This window comes from Bufo gargarizans, chromosome 3, assembly GCF_014858855.1.
Source record: "Bufo gargarizans isolate SCDJY-AF-19 chromosome 3, ASM1485885v1, whole genome shotgun sequence".
In the NCBI taxonomy this organism is placed as follows: Eukaryota; Metazoa; Chordata; class Amphibia; order Anura; family Bufonidae; genus Bufo; species Bufo gargarizans.
The window spans coordinates 214745846-214772424 of NC_058082.1; the positions used below are offsets into that span (position 1 = coordinate 214745846).

A 26579-nucleotide genomic window follows, 5' to 3' on the forward strand; every position below is an offset into this window, starting at 1 on the left:
CCATGGAATTTGGTATTTTGTGTAGAAGCAAGCGTCAGCGCTCCTTCTTTTAAGGTTACTTTCATTAGTACTATACGCCTGTGTCATACAGTCCTCCTTTATAGCACTGTCGCCATTGTTAATGTCACGGCTTCGGAAAGCTTCCTTTTGTGAGGTTAAGATTTAATTTGACATATGATGGCTGCTAACCATTTGTGGAAGCACTAGGTGTTCAAGCATAACCCTATTACTCCTGCTTACACACAGCTCAGCGTCCTTATTAGAACAAATGTGCAGAGAAAGTAACTGAATTACTTAGACAAAAGCAATGAGATGTCCATCGGGATGGTATTCACTAATGCCAGACTGTTCTGGAGGCTGTGAGGTAAATGGCGCTGCTGGGTGTCCAAACAATACAGATCTACTGTAGCCCTGACTGTAGCAAAAAACCTAAGTTGTTGAGCATGTTCATCATTCAGGATACGAGTGACTTGTACTTGTTAACATCCATTTGTAAGGCTGTACACCTCGCCTTGGCAGAGGGAACACACACAGCCATTGTTTGGCTGTGTACCCCGGGCTATTCACCTGTGCATGCTCCTCTCTTTTTGAAAGATTGACAGGTTGTGCTGTCTGCTATGTCCTGCTTGGTGAGGATGATTTGTTTGCTTTAAGAAACTTTATGCAAAAGGTTCACTGCATGTAGGAGAAAGCCTGGTAGTCTTGTGTGAAACTCGATATCTGTGTCCTAGTAAGGCCTCTTGTACACGCATTTGCGGATCCGCAATACACGGGTGCCGTTCTGTGGGCATTCCGCATTACGGATGCGGACCCATTCACTTCAATGGGTCCGCAAATCCAGAGATGCGGAATGGTACGGAACGGAACCACTACGAAGTGCTTCTGTGGGGTAACTTTCGTCCCGTACTTCCGTTCTGCAAAAGGGTAGAACATGTCCTATCTTTTTGCGGAACGGCCGGATCGCGGACCCAATAAAGTGAATGGGTCTGCGATCCACTGCGGCTGTCCCACGGACTGTGTTCGTGCATTGTGGGCCGCAGCACGACCACGGGGCGCACACGTTCGTGTGCAAGAGGCCTAACTGCTATACCAGTTCTTAGAAGCGCATGCATGATGTCTGATCACCGTGTGTATTTGCTGCATCTGTATAGTTACCTGGTCTTAAACTTTTAGTACTCAATAATGGACAGAAAAGGGGAATGTATGTTCCTTCCATAGGCGTTCGCAATGAGAAGAACTTAAGACTCTATTATGTGCTATTCCTTTATTGTTCCTACTAGAAGTTATGAATGGATTGCTAGTAGAGATGAGCGAACTTCTGTTTTAAGTTCGGCGTCTAAAGTTCGGGGGCGGGTTTGCTAGGAATTTGCAATGAAGGGCCAGATGGGCGTAACCAGTTGGGGGTGTGTTCCTGCATACTCTGGCACTGGCAGCTCTGATTGGATAGTGTCAAACTGTGCTGAACACCCCCCTAAGACCCATCCGGACCTTTATTGCAATCTATTAGTAATTCGTAACTTCTGAAAGGAATAATGAATGGCACATCACACAGTGATAAGAATAGATGCTTTAGAATTGTTATTACAGGAGTTGTCTCACTTAAAAGTTAAAAAACAAACACACTAAAATATGAAAATTTTAAATCTCCCCCCCCCAATTTGACATATAAAATATATAAATAATAAAGAACATATTGGGTATCGCCACCTCTAAAAAAAAAAAGTCTGAACCATAAAAAAAATATTAAAAAAAATGTGGTGAATGCCGTAACAGGAAAAATAAAAAATACAATTTTTTTATTTTTTATTTTTATTATTAGTCACCTTGTCACCTTGATAGGACTGTTCTATTATGGGCCGGACGTTCCATAAAATGCGGAATGCATGCAGCTTATTTTTGCGCTTTCTTTTTCTTTTGCGTGGGATCACATGGTATCCAGTATCGCAATACTTTTTTATGGGATTGAAATCTAATCAAAATTTTGGTATTGTGACAACCCTATTCACAGGGGGCATAACGTCCTCTTGGGTACTTTAACTAACCAAGAAATGCTTCTATGGGAGCGCGGAAGATGGCTGATCGCTGCTGTCTCCATAGAGAATGAATAGAGCAGCAGGGCGCATGCCTGACCGCCCTCTCCATCTGATGGGGCATCAAGGAGGCATTAGAATGTATGGGGGCAACAAGGAAACACGAGTACATGTTTTGAGTGTTTCTTATTCTAAATGGGCATTTATCACGCTATATATATATATAGTTATCGCGATACATTTCTTAACATAGTTACCGTGGGAATATTTTTTTTATATCGCCCAACCTTACCTGTCACTAGTTTTTTCTAAATGAAACCGTTATTCTATCTTAATGCTGCTGGTATTTGGCATTGTACACATGCCCCTGTCTGTCTTGCATTAGGTATAAAAGTAGGAACTCAGCGCTGCCTGTAAATTACTGTAGACGTGCTTAGCAGCATTCGGCGCATGCACAGTGCATGGCTCCTGACTGCGCCTGCTGGCCTCTGTTTGCTTTGGGATCAGTAATCCCCATTATGCGTTCATACATTTGGGCTTTGTTTACTTGTGAATAGAAGTATGATACCTATGTGTGTAACCTCATTCCCTGGTCAGAGCCTGGCACACCCCTGTGGGAAAGTTATTAATGTACACAGTACTTCTTACTGGTTCTGTAAAGGGCCTAGTGGGGCCCTATCTGAGTAATACTGTCTTGAAGGGGTTTTGGTACACGTTCTTACCATGTGTCATGCTTGTTAAAGGGCATCTGTCAGCAGATTTGTACCTATGACACTGGTTGACCTGTTACATGTGCACTTGGCAGCTGAATGCATCTGTGTTGGTCCCATAAAGTTTTGATATGCAAATGAGCCTCTAGGAGTAATGGGGGCATTGCCATTGCTAAGAGAGAGCTGAGCCCATTGCTCTTAGAGGCTCATTTGCATATTAATACTTCATATTTTTTTCTGCAATGCTTGCATGTACGAACACAGGACCAACACAGAGGCCTCCAGCTGCCAAGCGCACATGTAACAGGTCAGCTAGTTACATTTTACCCCATGCGTTGTGAAGATTGCAATCCATGGTGCCAGTCTGCAGCATGAATCTACGTACTGCAGTGTTACAGTCCACACTGCCGGTCAGTTTTTGGTGCGTGTGTTCACCCCCCCCCCCCCTTTAAAGGTTTTTAAAGGACAGCTGTTCATGACCGGATGTAGCCTGCTTCTCATTTAGTATTTACCTGGCACAGGATTGGTTCACGTACCCTAAAGGTGGGTTTAAAGGGCCAAGCTAAAGATGATTGTCAGTAAGGGAGCGTTCCGTGGCACCCACAAAAAATAGAACATGTCCTATTCCTGTCCGTATTACAGACAAGAATAGGACAGTTCTTGTAGGGTCCATTCACACGTCCGTCGTGCATTGCAGATCCACAATACAACTGGCCGGCACCCGCATAGAAATGCCTATTCTTGTCCGCAAAGAATAGGACATGTTCTGTTTTTTTCTGGAGCCGCGGACCAGAAGATCGGCGGCGCTCTCCGGAAATGCGGATGAATGGGTCTGCACCCGTTCCGCAATTTGCAGAACAGATGTGGACCCATTATTATGGACGTTTGAATGAAGCCTTAAGGGCCAGACATTCCGTTTCGGCAAATTGCAGAACGCACACGGCCAATATATGTATTTTGCACATTCGCGAAACAGGCTGTGGTCGTATGTATGAGCCCCTAGTGTGTATTTTGCGGTCTGTGAAATGCAGATCCGCAAAAAGTAAAGATGATGTCCCAAAAGGGACAAGTATAGGACATGTTTTGTCTTTTTAACAGGTGCTGTGGAACGGACCTATGGATGCGAACAGCACACAGAATGGGCATTTTTTGTGGACCCATTTGAAATGAATGGGTCCACATCCAATCCTCAAAAAAATGTGGATCGTATGCGGACCAAAAATATTACCGTGTGAATGGAGCCTTAGGGGGAGATTTATCAAAACTGGTGTAAAGGAAAACTGGCTTAACCACCTCCCATCTGCCCATAGACTAAAAACGTCTGGGAGGTGGTTCTCTATTTCTGAATGGACGTTCCAGAACGTCCATTCAGAAACTGCAGCTGCTGGTCGGGTTGCCCGCTGTCAGGGACCCAGAGAGAAGGCAGGGACATTTCCCAGGTGTCCCTGCCTTCTGAATCGCTGTATACACATGCACTTCCTGTTCCGGCCCTGTGGTCGCCGGGACCGGAGAGTGCAGGAGCTGTGTGAGGTCTTTCAGAGACCTCGATCAGCCCTGCACTGAGGCTGTACAGCGCTGTATTGCGCTGTACAGCCTCTCTGAGGGGTGCATTTCTCCTGTAACTGGGGCTACTATGTCAGCCCCAGTTACAGGAGAAATCAACAGTGAAAAAAAAAAAAAAATTGAAGTAAATGTCCCCCAGAAGTCTTGCATGACCTTATGGGGGACGAAAAGTGTAAAATAAAAAAAAGTTAAAAAAATTAAATAAAAAAAAACATGTAAAAAAAAATTCCCCAAGTAAGGAATACATTTTTTATTTTTTTCAATAGAAAAAAAAAATATATAATAGACATATTTGGTATTGCTGCGCCCGTGACAGTCAGCTTTATAAATATATCACATGATTGACCCAGTCCGATAAACACCATAAAAAAATAACTGTCAAAACAAACAATTTTTGTCACCTTACATCACAAAAAGTGCAACACCAAGTGATCAAAAAAGGCGTATGTCCCACAAAATGGTACCAATAAAACAGTCACCTCATCCTGCAAAAAATGAGCCCCTACATAAAAAAATCTCTCAAAAAAATAAAAAATTATTGTGTAAAACTTAAATAATAAAAAGTATACATATTAGGCTACTTTCACACTAGCGTTCGGGCGGATCCGTTCTGAACAGATCCGATCATAATAATGCAGACGAAGGCTCTGTTCAGAACGGATCCTTCTGCATTATATTGGCAAAAAAAGCTAAGTGTGAAATTAGCCTGAGCGGATCCGTCCAGACTTTTACATTGAAAGTCAATGGGGGACGGATCCGCTTGAAGATTGAGCCATATTGTGGCATCTTCAAACGGATCCGTCCCCATTGACTTACATTGTAAGTCTGGACGGATCCGCACGGCCAGGTGGACACCCGAACGCTGCAAGCAGCGTTCAGGTGTCCGCCTGCTGAGCGGAGCGGAGGCTGAACGCCGCCAGACTGATGCAGTCTGAGCGGATCCGCATCCATTCAGACTGCATCAGGGCTGGACGGAAGCGTTTGGGTCCACTCGTGAGCCCCTTCAAACGGAGCTCACGAGCGGACAGCCGAACGCTAGTGTGAAACTAGCCTTGCCTATCGCCAGATCTGTAACTATCTGCTTTATAAAAATGTCACTTGACCGAACCCATCAGGTGAATGCTAAAACAACCAATTTTTTTGGTCACCTTGCCCCATAGAGTGTTTTATAATGAATGATAAAAAAATCATATGTACCCCAAAATAGTACCAATAAAACTGGCACCTTATCCCCTAGTTTCCAAAATGGGGTCACTTCTTGGGAGTTTCTACTGTAAGGGTGCATCGGGGGGGGTTCAAAATTTAATAATTTGATATCCATTTTCCTTTAATTATTGTAGAACGCATAAAGGGTTAAAAAAGTTAGTAAAATCAGTTTTGAGTAACCTGAGGGGTGTAGTTTCTGCAATGGGGTCATTTATGGGGGTATCTACTATGTAGGCCCCACAAAGTGACTTCAGAAAAAGTGGGTTTTGGCAATTTTCTGAAAAATTTGAAGAATTGCTTCTCAACTTCTAAGCCTTTCTAACGTTCTAAAAAAATAAAATGACATTTCCAAAATAATGCCAACATAAAGTAGACATATGGGGAATGTTAAGTAATAAATATTTTATGAGGTATCACTTTCTGTTTTAAAAGCAGAGAAATTGAAATTTAGAAAATTGCGAAATTTAGGATTTTTTCGTAAATAAAGGTGAAATATATTGACTCAAATTTATGACTATCGTGAAGTACAATGTGTCACGAGAAAACAGTCTCTGAATGGTTTGGATAAGTTAAAAGCGTTCCAAAGTTATTGCCACATAAAGTGAGATATGTCAGATTTGCAAAATTAGGCCTGGTCAGGAAGGGGGCAAATGGCCCAGATGGGAAGTGGTTAATTGCTCATAGCAACCAATTTGATTCCACCTTTCATTTTTTCAGTGCTCCTTTGGAAAATTAAAGGTTGTATCTGGTTGCTATGGGCAACTAAGTCAGTTTTCGGTCACGCGATTTTGATAAATCTATCCCAAAGGGTCTCTCTTAACCTTTCCTAAAGAGTGAATTTGCTAAAGATTTGTCCTAGTAGCTAAAGAAGTCCTTTTCTGGCTCATCCGCGTACTTCGGAGACTGCTGGGGAGAGATTTGAAGATATGAAAAGTGACTGATAAGGCCGAATGCACACGTCCGTGTTCCGCGGCTGAGAGCAGTCCGTGGTATGCCGTGCGCTCCTGCTCTGAACAGGAATCCAGCCTGGCATACCACGGACCGCTCTCGGCCGCGGAACACGGCTGTGTGCATTCGGCCTAAGGGGCATTTCCATCAGAAAGTCAATATTCATAGAAAACCTTGCACAAACTTTTTCCAAAGCCTTTGAAGTCTGTGGTTCTATTCACACAGCCGGTTTTTATTCACTAACAGCCGTAAAAAAATAGGACATGTCCTTTTTGGTCCATTTTCACGACCCGAGAGCTTCCATACAATTGAAGTGACTGTTTTTCAGAAAGGCATGAGTGGAAAAAAATGCTGTTAAAAATTGATTGTTTTTCAGTTTGGGGTACTTTCACACTAGTGTTTTTCTTTTCCAGTATTTCCGTCACAGGGGCTTAATACCGGAAAAAAACTGATCAGTTTTAGGCCTCATGCACACGACCGTTGTGTGCATCCGTGGCCGTTGTGCCGTTTTCAGTTTTTTTTTCGCGTGCATGAGGCCTTATCCTAATGCATTCTGAAAGCAGAGCAATCTGTTCAGGATGCATCAGTTCAGTCCCTCTTAGGTTTTTTGGCCGGAGTAAATACCGCAGCATGCTGCATTTTTCTTTCCGGCCAAAAATCCTGAACATTTGCCGGGATGCCAGATCCGGCATTAATTTTCATTGAAATGTATTAGTGCTCCGGCATTAGAATTGCCACGTTGACTGATCCGTTCTTCCGGTCCTTGCATGCGCAGATATCTAAATCTATGAAAAAAAAAATACCGGATCCGTTTTTCCGTAGAGACGGATATGGTATTCAATGCATTTATCAGACAGATCTGCATCCGGAGCCGTCTTACAAATGCAATCCGTTTTGCGTCCGGAACTGCCTGCCGGAATCCTCTGCCGCAAGTGTAAAAGTACCCTTAGACAGCTCTGTTATTTTCCTGATACGCTGAGGTAAAGATGCCCACACAAGAGCACTTATCGGTGTAATGTGTGATGCTCTAATAATCACTCAATCCCCTTCCCTCTGGTCATAGTGATGGCCTGACTGAAAAAGTCAATCGAGGCTATTTGTGCAAGTTCTTTTTGTAAAAAATTCTAATAAAATAGAATACTCACGCATAGGCTGTTAATATGTGCTAAAATGTTGATGGTAGTGTCCCTTTAAATAATCTAGAATGAGGTACCGTAAATGTTTCCCCATTCTTCAGTAGGGTTTGTATTGTTAGCGTTCCTTTTCTTACAGGATTGCTGTACGCTGTACTGATGTGTAGATGTACTTAGGGTACTTTCACACTTGCAGCAGGACAGATCCGACAGGCTGTTCACCCTGTCGGATCCGTCCTTCCGCTGTTTCGATGTGCCGCCGCTCCGTCCCCATTGACTATAATGGGGACGGGACGGCGCTCCGGCGCAGTACGGCAGTTCGCGGTCAGAGGCTGCCGGACTAAAGTCGGACATGCAGGACTTCTAGTCTGGCGGCCTTTCGCTGTGCACTGCCATACTGGGCCGGAGCGCCGCCCCTGTCCTCACTATAGTCAATGGGGACGGAGCGGCGGCACGGCGAAACAGCAGAAGGACGGATTTGACAGGGTGAACAGCCTGTCGGATCAGTCCTGCCGCAAGTGTGAAAGTACCCTTACTTAGACCCTTATTTTTGGTCCACATCTGATCTGCATTGTTTGTGGATTGGACGTGAACCCATTGATTTCAATTGGGCTGCAAAAATTGCAGACATCTGTACGTCCCTTCCACAGTCAGCAAAAAAAGATGGGAACATGTCCTATTCTTGTCCGTTTTGCTGACAAGAAAATGGATGCAGCACAGATGTCATCTGTATGTTTTGCAGGTCGCATACGGCCATCTGAATGCACTCTAGTCAGTCAGCAGTTGGAATGATGGCAGGCAGGTTCTTAGACCGTAAGCAGTCCTTGTCTAGTTGATTCAGAAATCCTGCATCCCCAAGCAGCCTATGGAAACAAGATGTGTCAGGGGCATCAACAGATGACCGTTCAGGAAGCCCTAATTGATTTTTGTACCACCGCTCTAAGGGCACAACCGCAGGGTCCGGTTTCTGCATGCAGTTATGGAAGCTGAAACCAGGAGTGAATGAAAAAGAGGGGTCATACCTGTCCTTTTACGATCCTCTCCTGATTTTGCATCAGTAGTCCTGACTGTGTCATCATCCCCTTAAGATCTACACTATTTATAAAGTGCTTGATTCTGTTCCTTTGTCATTGTAAAAATTCAAGGTAAAAAAAAAAAGCTTTGATCTTCATGAAATCTGAAAGCATTCCTTTGCATTTTCAGATAAGTCTACTTTCACACTGGCGTTTTGGCTTTCGGTTTCTGAGATCCATTCAGGCCTCACAAGCGGTCCAAAACGTATCAGTTTGCATTCTGAATGGAAAGGATCTGCTCAGAACGCATCAGTTTGCCTCCATTCTGCTCTAAGGTGCAGAGCCAAAACGGATCCGTCTTGACACACAATGTAAGTCAATGGGGACGGATCCGTTTTCTTTGACACTATAGAAAACTGATCTGTCCTCAATTGACTTTCAATGTAGTTCATGACGGATCCGTCTTGGCTATGTTACAGATAATATGAACGGATCCAGTTGTGACGGATGCAGGTGGTTGTTGTATTATCTGAACGGATCCGTCCGTGACTGATGCATGCGGTTGTATTAGGCTACTTTCACACTAGCGTTCGATCGGATCCGTTCTGAACGGATCCGCTCATATTAATGCAGATGGTGGCTCCGTTCAGAACTGATCCGTCTGCATTATAACTTTATAACTAAAATTTTCTAAGTGTGAAAGTAGCCTGAGCGGATCCGTTCAGACTTTACATTGAAAGTCAATGGGGGACGGATCCGCTTGAAGATTGAGCCATATGGTGTCATCTTCAAGCGGATCCGTCCCTATTGCCTTACATTGTAAGTCGGAATGGATCTGCTCGCCTCCGCACGGCCAGGCGGACACCCGAACGCTGCTTGCAGCGTTCAGGTGTCCGCTCACTGAGCGGAGGCTGAGCGCTGGCAGGCGGATGCATTCTGAGCGGATCCGCCTCCACTGAGAATGCATTAGGGCCAGACGGCTGCGTTCAGGGCCGCTTGTGATCCCCTTCAAACGGAGCTCACGAGCGGACACCTGAACGCAGGTGTGAAAGTAGCCTTATTGGATCAATTTTTGCAGATCCATGACGGATCCGCCCAAAATGCGAGTGTGAAAGTAGTCTTGTTAGTTTAAATTAAAAAAATGTAAATAAAACACCATGAAACTGTTAGTAAATCCAGCAGGCCACAGGATGCCCAAGCTATGCTCCCGGCTTTTTTTTTTTTTCTTGATGCTTACAAATCATTGCACGTGAGCCATAATTAGCAAGTTTTTTATGTAACAGTAGTGGCTCAAAAACTTTAGTAAATATCCCTCCATTTTTAACTTGTCTTTTTCAGACCTTTTTCTTTCATATAGAGAAATCTATAGAGACCAAAAAAAAACATGGCAGCAAATTGTCTTAAAATTGCACTACAAATAAAATTGCATAAGGCCTCATGCATATGACCGTTCCGTTTTAGGACATGTTATATTTTTTTTTTTCCGGGGCTACGGAACGGAGCAACGGATGCGGACGGCACACGGAGTGCTGTCCGCATCTTTTGCGGCCCCTTTGAAGTCAATAGGTCTGCATCCGAGGCACTAAAACAACGGTCGTGTGCATTAGGCCTAAATTGTGCAAAAATTAGGGCAATTTTAGTGCAAAAATGCGGCACAAGCCCCCACCTATAGACGATTGTTAGATTTGTATGTCTAAACTATTACTTTTTGTAGTAAATGTTTTTATTGAAAGGAGAAGGAGCCAGAAGGGTAAAAAAAAAATATCTCTATCTCTATCTCGTGGGGGTTTAGCTCTTCTTCGGGGTCATTCTCACAGATACGGCTTCAGGACACCAGGTTTCAGGTCCAAACAGTGCATTTATTGCGCCTCAGCAAACCAAACATAAATACAAAATAAACACCTGCCCGGCTGGGCTCTAACTAAACATGACGCTCCTGACTCACCTAAGTCACAGTCCACACCCTGTGAACCCATGCGGCTTTGTCAGCCAATGTCCCACAGCCTCCTGGCTGCTCCCACAACAATGTCTCCTTGGGGATAGAGGTCTCTCAGCCCTCTCGGCTCAGACCACACAGAGCCACTCCAGCCTTCTGTGTGCAAGTCCCCTCCCCCTCTCACTCTGAGGATTCCTTTATCCCCAGGTGATTACTGCACCTGGTCTTTCTTCAGACCTGGCGATTCTGGGGAAGACACAGCAAATCCTGCCATATATCTCCCCTAACAACCATGAGGCATGTCCCTGCCTCACTATATATATATATATATATATATATATATATATATATATATATATATATATATTTTATATAATTTTTTTTTTTTAGGAGGTTTACTAGCAGCACTAATATGTAGTTATAGTTACAATAATGATGACATTGGTATAATAACTTAGGGCTCATGTATTTTTACAGTATGTATCCACAAAATAGAGATGAAATACGGATGACCTACAGATGTGTTCCATGTGCATTATGGATTTTTTGCGGACCCATTGACTTGAATGGGGCTTTGGACCGTGATTTGCGGACAATAATAGGACATGCACTACTCTTTTGCGTAACGGAAATACGGAAATGGAATGCACACGGTCCGCAAACAGAACGGAAGCGGAAAGAAAATACACTCGTGGGCATGAGCCCTAAGTGTATGAGCAGCTGCATTGTGGACCTGTATTTTTGTAGGAACAAAACTCGCAATAATGTTGCTTTGTCTCTCTCATTGCCTAGACCACTGGCCATTCTTGCCTGTGAGTAGACAAGGGGCTGTATTGAAATGCAATGTATTGTTTTCCAGTTATCACCCTTAGGCCTCTTTCACACAGGCGAGATTTCCGCGCGGATGCAATGCGTAAGGTGAACACATTGCACACGCACTGAATCCGGACCCATTCATTTCTATGGGGCTGTGCAGATGAGCGGTGATTTTCACGCATCACTTGTGCATTGCGTGAAAATCGCAGCAAGCTCTATGGGGCCTGCGTTGTGTGAAAAAAGGACAAAATAGAAGTGAATGGGGCTGCGTGAAAATCGCAAGCATCCACAAACAATGCGGTGTGATTTTCACGCATGGTCGCTAGGAGATGATGGGGACCCAATCATTATTATTTTCCATATATATATATATATATATATATATATATATATATATATATATATATATATATATATATATATATATATATTATTAAGAATAATAGCATTCTTAATATAGAATGCTTAGAAAAATAAGGCTGGAGGGGTTAAAAAATAAAAATAATTTAACTCTCTTCTTCTTTGCTGTCCAGGAGGAAAGAACCTGTGGTGACGTCACTGCGCTCATCACATGATCCATCATGATGATGCATCATGTGATGGACCATGTAATGAGCGCAGTGACGTCACCACAGGTACTTTTCCTCAAAGAAGTCAGAAGAGAAGCCGGGCTGCGCGAACAAGTGGATTAAGGAGAGTTAAATTATTATCATTATATTTAACCCCTCCAGCCCGATTTGTACTATGCATTCTGTATTAATAATGCTATTATTTTCCCTTCTAACCATGTTTTCCATTTTTATTCTTTTACTTGCTGCCTTCCCAGAGCTATACCTTTTTTATTTTTCTGTTCACATAGCTGTATTTTTATTTTTTATATATATTTTTTGCCATATTGTAACGCTTACCTTTTTTATATTTGCATCTATGGAGCTGTGTGAAGGCTAATTTTTTTTAGCTGGACGATCTGTACTTTTCATTAATACCATTTTGCAAGCGGGCAACATCTTTAGAGTGATGTTTTCCGCCATAAATGTATGATGGAGGTCAGCAAGGTGTTAACTGCAAGCCATTGTTTTAAGTAAATGATAATACCTTTTTTTATTTCTTCATCTTTCTACTTATTTTACTTCTTTCTACAGTTGAATTTGGGAAGTAGTCATACTGTAGCAGCAGCTACAAAAAAAAAATGATGCAAATGTGCAGTGAAGGTTTCCAGCTAGATGCAAATACATTCTTCACTTTAAAAAAAGCAAACTCATGCAGCCGAATGTAAGTGCTCTGTGGCCGTATTGCGAACCGCAAACAGGGGTCCGCAGTCGCTGGCCATGTGCACTTATAGAAATCCACGTGCTTGCTGCCCCATTGAAATGAATGGAACTAACTTTAAGTAGCAGAAAATTCTGCCACAAAATCCACAGCGTCCGAAGTGGCAGGTGAACTCACATGAGATCCGCATGAATTTCCATGCAGATTTTTGTGTGTTTCTGCAACATATCAGCACCAAAATCTGCAATGCAACAGTGGTTTTTGGTGGCGATTTGATGCAGTTTTGCTGCAGATCTCAAAGGCAACCAAATTGGGAACTGTCTGTGGGGATTTAGGACTCTGCCTTGATGAAGAATTTAAGGGGTTTTCTCATAATCAAAAGGATAGGTGATAAGTGTCTGATGGGTGTGGGTTTGACTAGTGTGAATTGGAGTAGTGCTTGAGCGTACACACTGCTGGTCCATTCACACTGTATGAGATTGTCAGGGACAGCTGAACGCTGTACTTGGGTTATGGTTCACACACCAGTGATAGGGCTGAGCTCTCATAGATGTGGTAGCATGTTGCCCAGCACAATGCTGGATTCCATAGGTAGACTTAAAGAGGACCTTTAACCAAACTAAGTATACGGACATGGAGAGCGGCGCCCGGGGATCTCACTGCACTTACTATTATCCATGGGCGCCACTCCGTTCTCCCGCTATGCCCTCCGGTATATTCGCTCACTATGTTATAGTAGTCGGAGATTTCAGTCACAAAGTTATGGTAGGCGGAGTCTGCCGTTGTTCTGTAGTAGCGCTGGCCAATCGCATTGCAGAGCTCACAGCCTGGGAGAAAATAACCTCCCAGGATGTGAGCTCTGCGCTACGATTGGCCAGCGCTACAGCAGAACAAGGGCAGACTCCGCCTACTATAACTTTGTGACCGAAGATACCGGAGGGCATAGCGGGAGAACGGAGCGGCGCCCGGGGATAATAGTAAGTGCAGTGAGATCCCCGGGCGCCGCTCTCCATGTCTGTATTCTTAGTTCACATTGTCCTAATCGGTGAAAGGTCCTCTTTAACTAGTCTAGGAAATAAAGTAAAAAAATATGGGAGTGCATGATGGTAATAATGAGGCGTGCCCCAGCAGATCTGAAAGACTTCTACCTACTACAGGAGGATGCTTTGCCCCTTACGGGTGCATTCACACAACCGTATGTATTTTTCCTTCTGCAAAACCTGAATCCACAAATAAAATATGCATTCCCATTGTAACAATGCCTATTCTTATCCGACAAACGGAATGCGGACAGCATACAGTGTGCTGTCCGCATTTCTTGCGGACCCATTGACATGACTGGGTCCACATCCAATCTGCCAAAAATACGGTTGTGTTAATGGGGCCTTAAAGCACAGTTCATGCTTTCTTTGCAGTTTCTCAGCCGTGGTTCAGCTTCTTACTGTATATGTGTGTTTTTTACAGGAAGGCCACAGAATGGCGTGTGGTTGTGTGTAGACAGCACTATAATGTTTCTCTCCACTTAGACGTATAGAAAAGTACAAAGAAAGGTGCTTGTAGGTAAAAATACCTACAGCGCATGCATGGCTGGTTGCCATGGAAATAGACGTTGAGGATCGGTGACCAGAGTTCTCTATGTTCTGTATATTTGTGGATCCTGCTCGGCAGGAGGTTTGTTGGTCTATGAATGTGGTAATGATTGGTGTATTTTCTCTGGACTGTATGTACAGTGTTTCTACTCATCATAGAACAGTGTTTTACCCTGATCTTTCTTGTGACCATCTTTACTTTAACATAGTCCAATCATTTTAAGAACCTATGTGCTCTCCCCCACCCCCCTCAATACCTCTCTATGCTCGACAGCCTAACACAAGTCTGTCCTCCTGTTTCTGATTATTCACATTAGGCTGACCCTTGTACGTTGCTGTCTGTAAGGCCTCATGCACACAACCATATTTTGCATCCATGTCCAATCCGCTTTTTTTATTTATTTTTTGTGTGGATTGCGTGACGCCATGTCTGAGTCTGGAAAAAAAAATCAACGGACAGCATACACAATTCATCTTTGTACTGCCCACATCCGTATGTCCATTCCGCAAATTATAGAACCATATTGTGGACAAGAATAGTAACTTCTAGTGATGGGAGTGGGCTGCGGACCACAATACGGACTTGGTTGTGTGCATGAGGCCTAATGCATGTAATGGAGTAAAAAAAATAAATGAGCACGTGGCAATCAACAAAGTCCTAACCTCCAGTGAAGGAGAACACACACTTATGTCTGTGTGAGGGAATGGGAATCTAGGAATTATTTTTGGTTAGGCTACTTTCACACTTTCGGCAGTGTGATCGAACTGCCTGCCGGATCTGCCGATATGGATTTGACTGAAAGCATTTGTGAGAATCATCCGCGGATGCGGATCCGTCTCGCAAATGCATTGCAAGAACGGATCTGTCTCTCCGCTTGTCATGCGGACAGATGGATCAGTCTTGTATCTTTTTTTTTTTTTACATTCCGGTATTTTGAATGCTGGATCCGGCACTAATAGATTCCTATGGGGAGAAATGCCGGAGACGGCATTCAGGCAAGTCTTCAGTTTTTTTCACCGGAGATAAAACCGTAGCATACTACAGTTTTATCTTTTTGCCTGATCAGTCAAAAAGACTGAACTGAAGAGATCCTGATGCATCCTGAACGGATTACTCTGCCGCAAGTGTGAAAGTACCCTTACTCTCCATTCAGAATGCATGGGGATATGCCTGATCAGTTCTTTTCCGGTATTGAGCCCCTGTGATGGAACTCAGTGCCGGATCGCACTGCCGCAAGTGTGAAAGTAGCCCTAAACACTAGTCCAGGTAATTGCCGCCTGTGCACCCCATGGCCTTTTTATGCGGTGGTTTAGGTCACCTCTGCCATATTTCTACTAGGTTCTTTGCTGCTCCAGGTAAAGGTCTCAGTACAGGAGCTGAGAGGAAAGAAGAGAAGAAGATGGTCTTGGCCACCCCGCCCTTTTCCTGTTAACGTCAGAGCTCAGATAGCTTTGTGCTGGAGGTGACTGACTCATTATACACTTACTCTTCTGACTCAGGTTTCTTTCCAGCTTCCTGTGCTTTAGTCAGTGTTTAGTCGCCAGAGGTGCGTCATCTGATGCCATGGCTGTTCTGAATGCTATACCTTTTAGAACTGCGGATGGAGGGAGGCGTTGTAGATGTGTGGGTTGTTTTTGTGTGTGTACGTTTTCACTCTTGTATTTTTTTTATATATATATATATATATATTTTTTTTTAATGTTTTATAGTTTTGTAACTGGTAAATAAATTCTATTCTTATCCGTTATTTTCCTTGTGCCAACTTATTCTACAACTGTTTGTAAAGGTGCGGTCAAACCAGGAGTCAGTCCTGGTACCAATAATGATTTTAAATGTCACTATGAATGAATTCTCTTTTTCACTTTACACTACTTTATGACAGACTTGTAATGCATTAGGCAAAAAAAACTAAAATAAAACAATGAGGATCTAGGAGAGAAAATACCAAAATCAAGTTTTGCTGTGTATTGAAAAAAAAATAAAAAATAGAAAACAAACAAACACACCTCAAGGGTGAAAAAACTTTTCATCCTGCATTTATTTTCCCACAGACTGCCATGGAATATCTGGTACTGGCATTTTAAGCCTAAAAAATACAGCACAAAATGCCACAGAAAAATGCCAAATGAGTCTGGCATCAGCCTTAGGGCTCATGCACACTACCGTTGTGTGGCCGCTCTGTGCATTGGGGACCAGAATTTGCGGTCCACAATGCACGGGCAACATCCGTGCAGCGGCCGGGATGGATCGTGCACTTTTCTTCGAGAAAGTATGTACCCACATCTGATGTCGCTGCCTCTGCAGAGGAGTCTGAAAAAGGCCATTAAAAATGCCAAAAATGCACCCAGAATGCAAACAGCTAAAAAGATTGTGTGACTTCACCCTAATGCAGTTTTTTTAATGAAAGTATGCATAAGGCCTCATGCACACGACCGTTCTGTTTTTTGCGGTCCGCAAAAAACTGAAGCCGCCCGTGTGCCTTCCGCAATTTACGGAACGGGCAGCCCATTGTAGAAATGCCTATTCTTGTCCACAAAACAGACAAGAATAGGACATGTTCTATATTTTTTTTTTTTTTGTGGGCACATGCTACGGCGCAACGGATAGCACACATTGAAGTGAATGGATCCACATCAGAGCTGCAAAAACTGCTCATATGCGGACCCAAACAACAGCTGTGGTGCATGAGGCCGAACGCTTTTTTTTTTTTTTTTTTAATATACCGGTCTATATAAATGTAGGCACTGGCCGTGTGCACTCTGTGGATGCAGACCCTTTGACTAGAATGGGTCAGGGATGTGAAAGATGGGACATGTCCTGTCTTTTGCAGAGCAGAGGCACGGATCAGAAGCCCACAGAACACTCTGAAGCGCTTCCCTGGGATTTCAGGTCCAAGCACAGAGCCCTTACCTTCATCTGAATGAGCCCTTAGCCCACATTTCCGTGTTATTTTCAAGTCTGTGGAAAAGAAGTGTCTGTGTTTCATCTGTGAAGGATCCGTGTTTGGTCTGTGTGTCCGTTTTTTACCCTCTGCGTCCTATGTAATCTATGGACACTGCTCAGCTGAAAATGAATTTCCAGAGCATCTCCTATTAGTCTTCAGTGAAAAACGGACGCAACACTGATGCCATCAAACTTCCATGGGCGTGTTTTGTCTGCATCACAGACCAAAGTAGTGCATGTCTCTGTAATATTCATTATTTTTTTTTTTTTTTAGTGACCCACGGTCAGTAAAAAAAAAAAAAATACTGATGTGTGAACAGACGCATTCAAATCAATGGATACATGTGCTGTCCACAGAAAATGCGGACAGCACACGTCAGTGAAAAACGGAAAAGTAGAGGAGGCCTTATCACTTCATCCCATTCACTTTTTCCCTGTGAAGTGGTGTCCAGCTGCCTGCTGTTCCGGAGTGGCATCATTCAAATGGACAGAGCTGCACGGCGGTTCCCTGCATAAAGATGGGATGTAGGTTAAGCTGATTGACGTGGTAAAATCTGTGTTGGTCTTGAGCAATCGCCCATGCTTTAATTGTTGTGAAACTACAACTCCCAGCATGCTCCATTCATTCATATTGAGGTCCCAGAGACATGTGTACATGCTGAAAGTTGTGGTTTCACAATAGCTGCAGTGGGGAGGTTGCAGACCCGTGGTCTTGAGAACTATTGATTTCAGTGTCTTACAGATATTTATTATCCCCCAATCTCTTTCCCATCGGGTGTATCTGCAGATTGTTGGTGTGCAGCTCCGTATGGTGGTGTTCTCCACCCTTGATGTGACCTTGTATGTCAGCTCACTGTTTTGAAGACAGCCAGTGTTTATATTCACACTGTGCACACAAATAGGAGAAGGAAAGTTTCTGGTCTGTGCGCTTTGCACCATCAGCAAAGGAGAAAATCCCTGTTTGCTTTTAAGCTTTAATGGCAGTGCCCACCTCCCCCTTCTTTTGGAGAGAAGATAAACTCGAGGTCAGACTCATGACATTCTTTACCCAGTTCACAAGTATTTGGTTTATAATGTCTTTGTGTGCTTTCAACTATGCAAAGTCCCAGTGTCTTCACGAAGGGCCAGATTTATCATTAGCTCAGGTCAGAATAATGGAGTGAAAAAGTCCCCCCCCAAAAATCCCAAACGCTAAAACTGCGCACAAATTTGCGACTTTTTTTCTGCTCTGCACTATGCTCTCCAGTTTTCTGAGAGTGGGTGTGTTTTCTTATGTAAATGAATCTCTAGACAGATTTACTATTGGGACTATTTAAAAAGTCGCAATTTACTTTAATTTTAACTGCTACCGTCAAACCACATTAATTACAGTCTTAAAGGGCCGATCATAAATCTGACTTGGCCAAAACTGACTTTAGCCATATGTGAAAATGGAGTGAGCTGTCAGTCATGATAAATCTGTCCCGAAGACATTAAAAGAATCACCTATTCCAAGCAGAGGCTGTAGTTAACCCCTTAAGGACCCTGCCATTTTACAAAGAGAACCTTTCATGGGTTCGGACTTGATTAAGTAAGTAGCAGGACATTTAGGGCATACATGGGGGATGTCCATGACAAGGTAACGGGGGCCAGAGCAGTGCCCAGAAATAATAGTAAGTGCATGGACATCCCCCATGTATGCCCTAAATGTCCTGCTACTTACTTAATCAAGTAGCAGGACATTTAGGGCATACATGGGGGATGTCCATGCACTTATGTAATAAGTCCATGCTTCCTGTAATATCCAGGGGGCTGGATCTTACAGGCTGTAATTCCCTGCATCGGCATGATCCCACACGTGCCGCGGTCAGTGATGACCACGGCAGTGCGAGGGTTAATGCACCGGCATCAGTGTTTTCACCGATTCTGGAGCATACAGTAGGGGTCTGGCTATCGGTGACTGCCGGACCCCTGCCGCTGATCGGGTGGGCGCAGCTCCTGCACCTGCCCGATCAGCCTGCCGTATATGTACGTTGCCCGTCCTTAAGTCACGTCCACCAGCACCGTACATGTACGGCGCGGGCCCTTAAGGGGTTAAAGGAGTTGTATAAAAACTAGGGCAACCCCGGGAAATGGCCAAAAATAGCAAACAAATGGATACTTGCCTGTTTTCTCGCCTGCTTCTTCCTGCGCTGAGCTCTGTTCTTTTCTACTGCAGCCAATCGGTGGCTTCAGCAGAGATATCCTGTGCACATAGTAACTGCTGCAGCTGGGACAACCGGAGCTCCGTGGAGGAGAGAGTGAGTATCCATTATTTTGTTATTTTAGGCCATTTACATGGGTTGCTCAAGTTTTTGTATAACAAACCTTTTTATTTGGAATTGACTTACAGTTCTTGCAACATGAAGATTCCTAAAATAATGAATATAGTTAGTGTAAACCTGACCGTCGGCTTTAAATATGTATCGGCCCAACCTGCCGCTTTCAGCATGCCCGGCTGCCATGTCATCTCGCGACTCTCCCTGACTGCGGATGTTGGCAGAGATGAGGATTAGGCACATTGGAGTCAGTTGCTTAATCCTTTTTGTTAGCGGGGAGATAAGCTGAGTCTTGCAGCAGCTTTCGCCGCTCTCCCTACATATACCGAGGATTGGACGGATAGCTGTTGGCCAAATTATGGTTTGGCCGGGGGCTAGCAGTTTCTTCAGATTTTTTTTTTCTGCTGCGTGTAATTGAACATTGCTAAAAACTCATTGGGGGTCATTTACAAAGACTGGCTTTTCACACCGGTCTTTGGCTGATTTATAACTAGGTGTGCGCCTCGTCATGAATTAGGCTCTGACTGGAGTCGTTTTTATTCCTCTTAAGCTTTTTCTCCGGGCATAAAAGATCATAAATTTGTTTGGCCCAAACCTCTCCCTCGTCGCTTCTAAGTGTGGAGGACGGTGTAAAAACATCCGTTCAAAGAAATATTGTCACACAAGCGTCAAAGTAGCAAAATAGTTAAAAATGTTAGTGAATGACCCCCATTCATTTTGTTGGTACTGTACAACGCTGCAGATTTGCCGCACAAAAGTCTGCAACAGCGAATCCTCAGCCAGTCACGTGCGAACCCACCCTTTGTGTCCCTCCAAGAGACCTAGTGTAGATGCGGCAGCTTGTATGAGATAATGGCTTTCACAGATACTGCTAAACATTACAGAGCCTGGGTGATGTCATACAGCTCGGACATGTGATCTCAATTAGAGCTGCGCTGCGAGCGGAGGGGGCTTCTTGTATGCAGCCATGACGGGGAACTTCATTGTTCTGCACTCATCCATCCTGGAGAAATATCTGCTTCCCCTTTCAGTCAATTGCTGTGGTAAAGCGGGATACATAGGGCACTGGCACGTAGTGGAGGGCGAAAACCATGCTGTGATGGCTGTGGTTTCACATAAATAATTAGGCTGGTGTACGCATTACTTTTGTGTTGCTTTTAAAAAATGCATTGCAGAAACAGCATGTGAAATCATGTTTACGGAATATTGTTGCACAGGTGTTCCAAAAATCTTCCTGACGATAGTTCATTAATATATACGGCAGGACAACCCCTTAACATAGTGGTTTAGAAAAAACAATCATGAATTGAAAACCTCATGCAGCATGGATACAACCCTTGCTGTTTCAATTGAGCTTTTTCAGTGAGAAAAAAAAATTGGTAGAACAAATATGTGAGTAAAGGGGCCCTAAAAGTGAATTCTCACACATGTTTTTAGTACATGCGTTTTTTTGGTGCATTTTCTGTGAGCAAAAAAGACAGCTCCAGTAAGTAAGCTGAAAGTTCATGGAAGATGTGATGAGCAGGACCCGCGTGTTTTTTTTTTGCTTTTATTGCGGCGGTATGGGAGCACTTTTTTATTGTGGAGGTATGACCATGTTCTTTTATTGCTAAGGTATGTCCGATCTTTTATTGCGGAGGTATGGCCGCTCTCTGTTGCGGAGGTATGGCCGGCAGTTGCACCTCTGACCATTGTCTCTGACAGCTGTGCTTATATTAGACCTCAGAATGGCTTTTTCCACTTCAGTTTATGGCTGCTCCACCAATGGTTACTTTGAACTAAAGCAAAGAATGGATTCAAATAGTTCTGTTTTATGGGTTATTTCTGTTACTTATGTTTTGAATGAATTTATCTCTCTTAATGACCTTTTCCAGTTTGGTAGGCTGCTGGTTCAGTAAAGCTGCTGCCACACAGTGCAGTTGGGTTGCAATTACTGGGACATATTTACTAAGGGACTTTAGACTATTTAGGTGTTAGGTTTTATTTTTTTATTTTTTTTAACCCTCCGTGAGCAAATATTTAGTAGCATGGATGGTTTCATACTGTGTCTGCCAGTTGGGCGGGATAGAGGCGGAGTGTGGGCGTGCCAGGACTCCAACCCTCGGCAAATGTATTAACATTTATGCCTGTAAAGGCCCACATTTTTGCAAAAAAACTACACCAGCCAGGCACAAGGACTGCGATAGATACTCCTAATTAGATAAATGGAACCATTCTAGAAATGCCTATTGTCCGCACAACGGACAAGAATAGGACATGTTATATTATTTTTGCGGGGCTACGGAACGGAGCAATGGATGCGGACAGCACACTGAGTGCTGTCTGCATCTTTTGCGGCCCCATTGAAGTGAATAGGTCCGCATCCGAGCTGCAAAAACTGCGGCTCGGATGCGGACCAAAACAACGGTCGTGTGCATGAGGCCTATAGCACATGCTGCGATTTTCACGCAAAGCAGAAGTGATGTGTGAAAAATAACGCTCATGTACACAGACCCATTGAAATGAATGGGTCAGGATTCAGTGCGTGTGCAATGCATTCACGTCATGCATTGCACCCGCACGGAATACTCGCTCGTGTGAAAGTGGCCTAAGGGTGCCTGTTCACCTTAATGCCTTTTTACGTGGGCCGTTGACTGTAAGGAACGTTTGTATGGCTGACAAGCTGCCAATTGTAAGCTGAATAAGTCTTAAAAGTAGCCGCAAAAAACACGTGCTCTTGACAACGTACAAACGGCGTGGAGGAAGAACTATTGGTCGCCCAACATGTAGTGAGCATCAGCCCATGTAAGTGAGTGCCGATGGACTTATCGTTATGGTCCTGCATTGGGCCATGTAAACAGACCCTTACATAGCTGTCAACTATTTCTGCATTAAATCTGCCTTGTAAATTGCTGTAAACCTTATCAGTTCTCGAAGGGAAGGTTCCTTCTGTTAGGGCGCATTCACACATTGCCGAAAATTCTGCCAGAAAATCTGCAACATCAAGCCTTCCACCATGTTATCGAATGGCAAACTGATTCTACGGAAAAATCCACAACAAAATCTGAACCATACTTCACGCCAAAGAATCCACAACAATCCTGATGATTTTTCTGGCAGAATTTTCCACAACACATTAAGACACCCTAAGGCTAAATGCACATGATCAGAATTGCAAAAAAATTCCACGCAGTAGGTCATGTAAATTATATTCTATGAGAATATGAAATTCTCATGCACAAGATGCAGATTTTAACCTACAGTCGTGGCTAAAAGTTTTGAGAATGACACAAATATTAGTTTTCACAAAGTTTGCTGCTAAACTGCTTTTAGATCTGTTTCAGTTGTTTCTGTGTAGTGAAATATAATTACACGCACTTCATACGTTTCAAAGGCTTTTATTGACAATTACATGACATTTATGCAAAGAGTCAGTATTTGCAGTGTTGGCCCTTCTTTTTCAGGACCTCTGCAATTCGACTGGGCATGCTCTCAATCAACTTCTGTGCTAATTCCTGACTGATAGCAACCCATTCTTTCATAATCACTTCTTGGAGTTTGTCAGAATTAGTGGGTTTTTGTTTGTCCACCGACCTCTTGAAGATTAACGAAGTTCTCAATGGGATTAAGATCTGGGGAGTTTCCAGGACATGGACCCAAAATGTCAACGTTTTGGTCCCCAAACCACTTAGTTATCGCTTTTGCCTTATGGCACGGTGCTCATCGTGCTGGAAAATGCATTGTTCTTCACCAATCTGTTGTTGGATTGTTAGAAGAAGTTGCTGTTGGAGGGTGTTTTGGTACCATTCTTTATTCATGGCTGAGTTTTTGGGCAAAATTGTGAGTAAGCCCACTCCCTTGTATGAGAAGCAACCCCACACATGACTGGTCTCAGGATTCTTTACTGTTGGCATGACACAGGACTGATGGTAGCGTTCACCTTTTCTTCTCCAGACAAGCCTTTTTCCTGATGCCCCAAACAATCGGAAAGAGGCTTTATCGGAGAATATGACTTTGCCCCAGTCCTCAGCAGTCCATTCGCCATATTTTCTGCAGAAGATCAATCTGTCCCTGATGTTTTTTTTTTTTTTTTTTTTATAGAGAAGTGGCTTCTTTGCTGCCCTTCTTGACACCAGGCCATCTTCCAAAAGTCTTCGCCTCACTGTGCGTGCAGATGCGCTCACACCTGCCTGCTGCCATTCCTGAGCAAGCTCTGCACTGGTGGCACTCCGATCCCACAGCTGAATCCTCTTTAGGAGGCGATCTTGGCGCTTGCTGGACTTTCTTGGACGCCCTGAAGCCTTCTTAACAAGAATTGAACCTCTTTCCTTGAAGTTCTTGATGATCCTATAAATTGTTGATTGAGGTGCAATCTTAGTAGCCACAATATCCTTACCTGTGAAGCCATTTTTATGTAACGCAATGATGGCTGCACGCGTTTCTTTGCAGGTCACCATGGTTAACAATGGAAGAACAATGATTTCAAGCATCGCCCTCCTTTTGACAGGTCAAGTCTGCCATTTTAACCCAATCAGCCTGACATAATGATCTCCAGCCTTGTGCTCGTCAACATTCTCACCTGAGCTAGCAAGACGATTACTGAAATGATCTCAGCAGGTCCTTTAATAACAGCAATGAAATGCAGTGGAAAGTTTTTTTGGGGATTAAGTTAATTTTCATGGCAAAGAAGGACTATGCAATTCATCTGATCACTCTTCATAACATTGTGGAGTATATGCAAATTGCTATTATAAAAACTTAAGCAGCTACTTTTCCAATTTCCCATATTTGTGTCATTCTCAAAACTTTTGGCCACGACTGTACAGTGCGGAAAGTCCACAGCAAAACCACATGTAAATCCGCACCAATTGATGCGGATTGACCACACGTATTTCCCTGTGGAAACCTGCAGATTTCAGTGTGGCTTGTCCGCACAGAAATCCTGAACGTGTGCATTTACCCGAATAGTGGAATGTTCCATCAGGTGCCATTTCCCCCCCCCCCCCCCCCCATTAATTCTGTAAGACCCAAAAAGGTACAGTATGGGAATATAAATTACAACATGGGTCCATAACATGCCTGTGTGCATGAGACCTCAGAAGGTCCTTAAATATTTTAAAAAATTGTCTTTACAATTTTAGTATTTTACATTAACCTGTACATAGCTACATATGCCAGTTGTCTAGGAACTACCTATGTATCAAACATATAGATAGGAGATTTTGGAAGAAGTTAATTGGCTTGTGGGTTTGGTTATGATATAACCCTAAGGCCATGGTCATACGTGACTGATTAGCTGCGGATTTGCCATTGTGTTGTACAGTACCAGCAAAGTGGATGAGAATGTCACAATTCTTATCTACATGCTGTGTGAAATCTAATATACAGCGGGTATAAAATGTCAGGTTTCTGTGCTGTAAAAAAATGAGACAAAGATAAATCATTTCAGAACTTTTTCCACCTCTAATGTGACCTATAAACTGTACATCTCAATTGAAAAACAAACTGAAATCTTTTAGGTAAAGGGAAGAAAAAATATAAAAATTAAATTTAATATGGTTCATAAGTGTGCACACCCTTAAACTAATACTTTGTTGAAGCACCTTTTGATTTTATTACAGCACTCCAGTCTTTTTGTGTATGAGTCTATCAGCATGGCAGGATTGGCCCACTCTTTTCGAAAAACTCCAAATCTGTCAGATTGTGAGGGCATCTCCTGTGCACAGCCCTCTTCAGATCACCCCACAGATTTTCAATCTGATTCAGGTCTGGGCTCTGGCTGGGCCATTCCAAAACTTTGATCGTCTTCTGGTGAAGCCATTCCCTTGTTGATTTGGATGTATGCTTTGGGTCGTTGTCATGCTGAAAGATGAAGTTCCTCTTCATGTTGAGCTTTCTAGCAGAAGCCTGAAGGTTTTGTGCCAATATTGACTGGTATTTGGAACTGTTCCCAATTCCCTCTAGCTTAACTAAGGCCCCAGTTCCAGCTGAAGAAAAACAGCCCCAAAGCATGATGCTGCCACCACCATGCTTCACTGTGGGTATGGTGTTCTTTTGGTGATGTGCAGTGTTGTTTTTGGGCCAAACATATCTTTTGGAATTATGACCAAAAAGTTCAACCTTGGTTTCATCAGACCACAACACCTTTTCCCACATGCTTTTGGGAGACTTCAAATGTGTTTTTGCAAAATGTAGCCTGGCTTGGATGTTTTTCTTCGTAAGAAAAGGCTTTCCTCTTGCCACTTTACCCCATAGCCCAGACATATGAAGAATACGGGAGATTGTTGTCACATGTACCACACAGCCAGTACTTGCCAGATATTCCTGCAGCTCCTTTAATGTTGCTGTAGGCCTCTTGGTAGCCTCCCAGACCAGTTTTCTTCTAGTCTTTTCATCAATTTTGGAGGGACGTCCAGTTCTTGGTAATGTCACTGTTGTGCCATATTTTCTCCACTTGAGGATGACTATCTTCACTGTGTTCCATGGTATATCTAATGCCTTGGAAATTCTTTTGTACCCTTTTCCTGACTGATACCTTTTAACACTGAGATCCCTCTGATGCTTTGGAAGCTCTCTGTGTGGACCATGGCTTTTGCTGTGGGATGCGACTAAGAAAATTTCAGGAAAGACCAACTGGAGCAGCTGAACTTTATTTGTTGTTAATGTCAATCAGAGGCACTGTAAATGATGGCAGGTGTATGCTGACTCATATTTAACATGATTTTGAATGTGATAATAGGGTGTGCACACTTATGCAACCACATTATTTAAGTTTTTGTTCCCCCCTCCACCTAAAAGATTTCAGTTTGTTTTTCAATTGAGTTGTACAGTTTATAGGTCACATTAAAGGTGGAAAAAGTTTGTAAATGATTTATCGCCGATTAAATATATATTTTTTTTTACGGCACAGAAACCTGACATTTTAACAGGGGTGTGTAGACTTTTTATATCCACCGTATAAAGCTGAGTGTGTGTGTGTGTGTGTGTGTGTGTGTGTGTGTGTATGTCCGCTAAAGGAATCCACACCCTCGCATTTACAAACACGAAATTTGGCACAGAGGTACATCAGGTGTCTGGGAATGTTTTAGACCGGGTCTCTGCTTTCTAGCATGTAACGTTCCTGAGATATTCCCAAAAAATGCATTA

At 43.3% G+C, this 26579-nt stretch overlaps 1 protein-coding gene across 11 annotated transcripts in view; it reads left to right on the plus strand.

The window, feature by feature from the left end:
- MAP4K4 (mitogen-activated protein kinase kinase kinase kinase 4) overlaps window positions 1–26579 on the plus strand; it is a 154105-nt gene that overhangs the window by 16142 nt on the left and 111384 nt on the right. The gene's annotated exons all lie outside the window — the stretch shown is intronic.